A 7449-nucleotide genomic window follows, 5' to 3' on the forward strand; every position below is an offset into this window, starting at 1 on the left:
ACCAGGGGCTCATCGTGGTTTTGTGATATGTATTGAGAGTTCATCGCAGGAGTGATGGTGTATTGCAGGTTCGTCGCAGTGTGGGGGTTGATTCTGAGCTACTCGCATGTGCTTCTACGGTGTTAATCTTGATGTTTGCGTGTTCTCTGAGGGTTTGAGTGAGTGGTATGTACCTATAGGATGAAGTTCATGGGTCAAGTTATTTGAATACCTAAAAATCACCACACATTGATCTATTTTGAATGAGTGAACCTAGTTATAAAATTTTGAAAATAAAAAGAGAAAATAAGAGAATTTTTCTCGAAAACAATTTTATAAATTAGAAATATCATAAAATAAAAAAAAAAAGAAAAGATAACAAAAAATATTAACAATTTTTTTAATTAACAAAATATTGACAAAATAAAAGAAACTTGTTGAAAAAAATCAGAAAATAACAAAAAATAGAAATTTTTTTTAATAACATCATAAATTAATAGAAATTTTCACAAAAAATAATAGAACTTTTTGAATATATTAACAATAATATTTATTGAGAAAGTATTAAAAATTATAATGTAATAATAAAATACAAATAATGAAAATTTAAAACCAACAACTTACTTTGCATGATTAACATTAATTAAAATAAATTAAATAACTTAGTTTTATTAACTTACTATAAATTAGTAAAGTTAATTTCATGAAATTTAAAATATTAAAATCTAAATAATTAATAAAAATAACATAACTAAAAACACTAAAAAACTTTCCACGTGCATCTCAACATTAATCATGATCATATTAGACTATGTTTTGTTAAAGGGGGATTCAAATTCTTGTGTGTAATTTGTATGTATGCATAAAACAAGGAAACTCTTATTTTCTTGTTGTTAGCATTCGATTTTTGCTCACTCCACTGCCTAAACCTCCAATTCACTCCAAATACCCGATCAAACCCTTCTGACCTCTTCAAAACACTCAAAAGCCCAGAAAACCGAAATTTCACCTTGAGAGCCCTCAGATACACCGTTAAACATTTCCGATACCTATCCGATGGCCCCGATCGACCCTCACTTACACCTCAACCATTAGATCAGACACAATCATTAGACCCGAAACATCTCGAAACACCTACCCATGACATTTGAACTCAAGATTCCTTCGTTTGCCCGTCCATCAAATAAAGATGCCATTTCGACCGTTCCCATATCCACTTGATCCGAACACATCTAAAACAATCAAGCCTTTCCAATCACCCTAGAATACCAAAAAACCCCTACATATGAAATTTCAGCCCAAAACACCTCCATTTACCCTAGACCACACAAAGATTCCATTTTGAGGCTCCAAATTGATCGGATTTCAAATCTGCTCGATCCGGGCCCAATTGGCTTAATATGATTTTTCCAATAATCTCAGATTACCCAAAAACCCCACCTAGAGAAATTTCACCCAAAACTACCTCTATTTTCCCCCTTCATCACATAAAGATTTCATTTTGAGCCTTCATATTAATCAAACCAAGCCCTCTCCTGATCCTCCCAATCCAGGCCCAGTTGGGCCAATACAACCCTACCAATCAACTCGGAGTATCCATAAATCCCTGCCCCATGAAATTTCATTCAAAACTACCCCAATTTGCCTCTTCATCCAAGAAAATTCTGTTTCAGTCAATCTCACTAGCCCTTACATATAGAACCCCATCTACGGTCAGACCCATCTCAACCCTTCATTTTGACCTAAAATCTTAGCCATTCATCTGAAACCCCAGATCTGGCCTTCATCGACCCGGTTTCACCCTATTAGACCCGGTTTCACCCAGCCTGCTGAAAATTACTAAAACACCCCCATTTTCATTGAAATTACGAAATAGCCCCCACCCATATAAAAACAAAATGATCCTTCATTTAACCTAATCGAATGGAGAGGGAGCAGAAAGGAGAGACTGTTCATTGTCTTCTCCGTCCGAATCAGTGGCGGAGCAAGTAACGAAGCCCCCCGTTCTCCTGTGTTTCTGCCCGGTTTTCTCCCCTCTCCATCCTCCTTTCCTCAGTCCTCGCCTCTTCCCTCTCTCTCTTCTTATTGTCTTCTCCGTTCACAGCCTTCTCCCCGTCTTCTTTTCCGTTCGAACCAGCGGCGCGGCAAGCAACGGAGATCCTTTTTCTCCTACGTTTCTCCCCAGCTCTCTCTTCTTCTCCATCTTTCCTAGTCTTCCTCCTACTCGCCCTCCTTCTTGTTCTTCTTTTTATTTTCTCGCCAGAACCGGCAACACAGTGGCGGTGAGGCAGAAGCTCTCCCACCATCGACGCACCCCTTCTCTCTTCCTCTAGTTCCTACTGTTTTCAAAAGTATTTCGTCGCCATTGCTAGCTTCGATTGCCATCTATCACACCTTCAACGCCAAACTAAGGAGTCGCAGAACGAACCCCTGTTCAGACCGAATTCCTGTGCAGCATCGGTGCTTGACGCGCCAGACAACCTGGGTTTCTACTCAACCAGAAGCGGATCACCCTTCCTCCCACCGAAGTTCGGCCAGTCATTGTAGCATCCGGCGACGTCCTGGAATCTGCGCAATCAGGTAACCTCTTCTTGTCCGTTTATCTGATTTTCTTTAGTTTAGTTTTTTTTTTTATTACTGTATCCATTTATGATTGACGGGATGAGGAAGGCGAAGAGCCGATACCCTGTAAGCTCATGTACCCTTCCGAATCCCATCTAGTTCGAATGTTAGCCTTGAATATGTTCGTCTGTTTTTCTCTATGCTGAACTGCCTATCTCTTTCTCTGCGATACTAATATGTTCCTTGCATTAATCTTCCCTGTTTTTTTTAGCCATATTAGTAACCCCTTCGTTAACAATTTTAATTGGTGTCTTGATCTGTTTTGCCAAACTGTATTCTGTAGCTTGCTGTTTTGTCAAACCGATGCTGCATCAATCTTTTTGCATTGATCTTCCCTGTTTCTTCTTTCCTGTAGCTTACTGTTTTGCCAAACAGTATTTTTCTTCTTTGCAGACTGCTGAATAATAATTTTAATTGGTGTCTGATATGTTTTAGCAAATAGTAGATTCGATAATATGATAGTTTTATTTTCTTATATATTTTAATTGGTTGCCGAATAGCAGATTGTTAGTATGAGAGTTTTATTTTTCCCTGAGTTACCTTACTGTTTCTATCTCTTTTACCTTAGTGCATTTCTTTCTATTTTTCCTTATTTTTATTTTATTTTATTTTCTTTTTCTCCCTTATTTTTATTATCTTGTTTGGCTGTTGTTTGCATAATCTTGAATCCGATAAAAAAGTGCAAATACCTCGTTTCCCTTAGCTTTTCAATAATAAAGACATTATAATTAGCCAAATACCCTTATCATTGCTAATGCATTACCATTCATAATTTAAAGTTTCAAGTTTAACCCTCCACTAATTTATTTTGTTGAAGTGAAGTAAAATTAATGCATTACATGAACATCTTTTATTTGGATTGTTGACAAAAGGAAGGTATTTGCACATTTTTTTTTTCAAAACAATAGGAGAGTTTTTGTTAAGGTCAAAACATTGGGGAGTTTAATAGGATTGTTAGAAAACCCAAGGATCCTATTTTTAAATGTAATTTAAATTGACTATATTTAAAATAATTTTTTATTAATTTTTAAAATTAGTAAAAATTGAATTTATTTAAGTATATTAAGTTTTTTATTAGATTTAAATTCCTTATGAAATATAATTAACTATATAAATTTTTATTTTTCAATGAAGCTTAAGTTGTTTGAAATTAATAAAATTTAATTATAAAACTAGTAATTGTTTGATAATTTTGTATTAGTTTTATATTAATTTTAAATTGATAATAGTTTTTAAAAAATATATCATTAGATATCATTAATAATTATTTTTATTATTTTCAAATGGAATATATATGTATTATAATTTTAAATGAAAGTAGATTATTTAGTGCAATAATATATCATTGAATATCTCTATTTCAATATAATTAATCTTTATTAATATATCAAGGTTTAAAATAGCATAATGTATCGGTTTGTATCGGCCGATACGTACTGTTTCCATAAGAAACTGATACGTGGAACATGTAAAATTCATGTATTTTGTATCTTTTCATATGTATCGGCCGATATGGGCCCATATCAGGCCATTTCGAATTTGTATCGACTGATACGGGCTTGTATCGAATCGTTTTGGATTTGTATCGACCGATGCAATCCCAAAATAAGCCGATACAAATCAAATCGTTTCGGTTTCCCTTGTTCAATTAATCTATATTTAATACCTAATCTCTCATTAATGTCTTTTATTAATCTATTTAAGTCTAACTTCTTCACTAATTAGTTAATTACTCTTTGAGGCAAATTTAAATTTAAATTTGAATTTTAGCGCCTAATTACATATCTTTCATTAATCCTATTAATTAATGACTCTCTTTCTCTCTCTCTCTCTCATTAATTTCGTTTTGTTAGTGTAAAAACTACAAATATTAACAATAGTAAGATTTGAACCTTGGTCACCAGATTTTAATGCACAATTTTTCCACTAAACAAATCCAATTTGTTTAGTGTAATTACATGCATTTTTTGTTTTAAGTCAATTGTTTTTCTTTTCTTGGTGGTGCTTATTAATAAATGCTGAAATTAATTTTTAAAATTTATATATTAATAAATATTAAGATAATTATATCATTTATTTGAAAATTGATGTATATAAATTCGTATTTTAGTTTTTTTTTGTTTTTTCACATTTTAGTTATTCCATCATTTTTCAATGGCTACAAATTATGTATCGATATGTCACATTTTATATAAAAGTTAAATTGTAGTTTTTTACATTTAAATGAATTATTTACAATCATATAAAACTTGTAAGCATTGTTAATAATATATGTTTTATGATTTTTTTGAATTTCTTAACATATTTATGCGTATTTTGATTTTTCGTTTATATCCATGCGTTTCCAAAATGTATCTCGATAGGTTTCTTAAAATTGTTTTTTCGATACACTTTGCATTTTTTATACTTTAAACCTTGACATGTTCAATCAGAAATAACATTTGGGCCTTTGCCATTTTTTTTGGATCTACCCCAACTATACTATTCTCAACTCTTTACAGACTCTTTTGGGAACATCTCCTGTCATTTCTCTCACCGTTTGTGGTGAATTGGAGTTGTGTTTATCTACTTCTGTTGGTGATTTTAAATGCACCTTTGTTTGATTGCAGAAGTTCATTATGTTCTCATTCATCCATTTATATATTTTGTTCTTCTTGAGAAGTTGTATCTGGGTTCTGATTTGCCTTGTTGGCAATTCCCTCTAATTGTATCAATTTATTGAATGAATGAAATATGCTTTAAGCCTTAAAAGAAAAGATTGCATTTGCACCACTTGGCACCTTTATTGTACATTTCTATCAGAAAGAAAAAGGGAATATTCTATTTACCAAGTGGCAAATGCCCACCAAAAGTTCATCTATTTGAATCACAATCAAACATATATAAAGCAGAGTAATTGCTTTGCCTTGTGTCTTTTTATTGATATATTTGAGAGGCCTTTTCTTTGGAACAAGTGGCCAAATCTACACTTAAAAAAGGAGGCTAAATTCATAATGGCCAAACCTACAAATGGAAGGAGTGCCTTTGGTTGCATAGCAAGAAATCATAATGGCCAAATTTTAAAAAGCAAAAACGAGCTACCTGGGGGCCTCTACCGTCTCAATTGATGAACTTTGGGTAGCATGGGAAGCCCATAAGCTGGCCTTGGAGATAGATGGTTTTTAAAACCATACTAGATCGGAAAAACCGGGAATTGATCATGTGATCGGTTCTATTTTTTCTCCAAAACCAGATTTTTACAAAAAACTATTGATTTGGTTAGCAAACTGTTGACCTGGGTAGTTGAACCGTTCAATGGTTTTGACTGTTTTTACTTTTTTTTTTTTTTTGTCAGAATAGGCCGATCATTCGGTTCAAGTGGTTAGACCATTCGACCCGGGAATTGGACCCCTGACCGGTTTGGTCTTCGGGTCGGTTTTAAAAACCTTGAGCTAGATAGCTTGTCATTTATCATTGAAGGAGATTTCTCTTCTTATGATCTAAATGCTCAAAGATCAAGTTAGACCTCCATGAAAGTGCATTTCTCTAATACAAGCTTACAAATCTCTAAGGCCCCATTTGCTTTTCGATAAGTTACTTGTCTGGGTAAATGCACTTACACGAGCAAGTCTTTTCTAGGTAATTGCATTTATCCATGTTATTTTATTTCCTAGGTAAATAAGGCAATGACCATTTTAACTATAAAAATTCATTATTAAAAGGGGCATTTTTTGAATAAGTACTAGTACTTATTTTTAACATAAACACTCCCAAACATGGCCCTTGATAACCCATTCCTTGTACTTTTTAATGTTATTTTGAGATTATTTTTATTCATTATTTGCCAAAAATTTTCTTTTTTGTTTTTAGTAAGGGGGAAATTCCTATTTGTTAGTTGAAAGTAGGAGTAATCATGTAATGGACCGGGTTCCGGGCCTATGTTTTTTGAATATGAGGGTTTTGTAACTTTTTGTTGATTCTTCCACCTTACAAAGCCTGATAAACTCAAAAAATTTGAGGCCGAGGCAGGCTGAAATATGATAATCCCTAATTAAAAGGTAAATGATTTAAATGGTAAAAACAAAATACTTTCATGCATATATATTATTCTCCAGCATTATAAGATAAAATAACCTTTACACTTTCTTTTTTCTTTTTTAATCTGCACTTCAACAAACCAAACTAAAAACTAAACTAAAAGTCTATTTTCCTGTCTGCCAACCAAAAATCAGAAACTGCGTACGTGCAAGCAACAGTTTACTTTTCACAGCAAAGTTAGAGGGGTCCTGAAAGTGCTTCAACTGCAATACCAATTAATACATATGAGGAATTGAGGATGTGGAGTGTGGATTCCTATTTGTTCTCTCCCAAGGATCCATCGTCTCTCTTTTGTTTTATGTACGGCTTCAAACTGTGGGTACTGCAAAGGTATTTTCATAAACGCAGGACAGTTTTGGAAACATTAGGTACAATGAAGATATGTCTAGGTTTGGTAGGAAAACCCAGATGAATGCTACAGATATATTAGTGATAGATTTCTACTTTCAATCAACTAGCTTGTGTGTTAAGTTAAACAATATGACTTTCAAGTAAACATATTAACTAACATATATATGTTTGATATAATGAGTTTTTAAGATTGCTGGTATTATGAAATACAAATAATTAGGGTTAATTATAAGGACTTGTGTCATGCGTGGACTTTTGTTAAGTTAAATAATAGAAATACATAAGAGTAGATAATTATTTTATATTTCAATTTTTTAAATAATTAACAATTATTTATATTTATATGTTATTTTTAATAATTGTTTTGTAATACAAAATAACAACCCGCCATTGATTTGACCAATTGAACCATTCAAATTG

At 32.8% G+C, this 7449-nt stretch overlaps 1 long non-coding RNA gene across 1 annotated transcript; it reads left to right on the top strand.

The window, feature by feature from the left end:
• The first annotated feature begins 1896 nt into the window (after positions 1–1896).
• On the top strand, positions 1897–7228 carry LOC148846393 (uncharacterized). The gene is made up of 2 exons (XR_016101844.1): positions 1897–2559; positions 6813–7228. It is a non-coding gene; the product is annotated as an uncharacterized LOC148846393 (long non-coding RNA).
• Positions 7229–7449: the final 221 nt, after the last annotated feature.

This window comes from Nelumbo lutea, chromosome 7, assembly GCF_056320005.1.
Source record: "Nelumbo lutea isolate HS-2025 chromosome 7, American lotus-T2T, whole genome shotgun sequence".
Lineage (NCBI taxonomy): Eukaryota > Viridiplantae > Streptophyta > Magnoliopsida > Proteales > Nelumbonaceae > Nelumbo > Nelumbo lutea.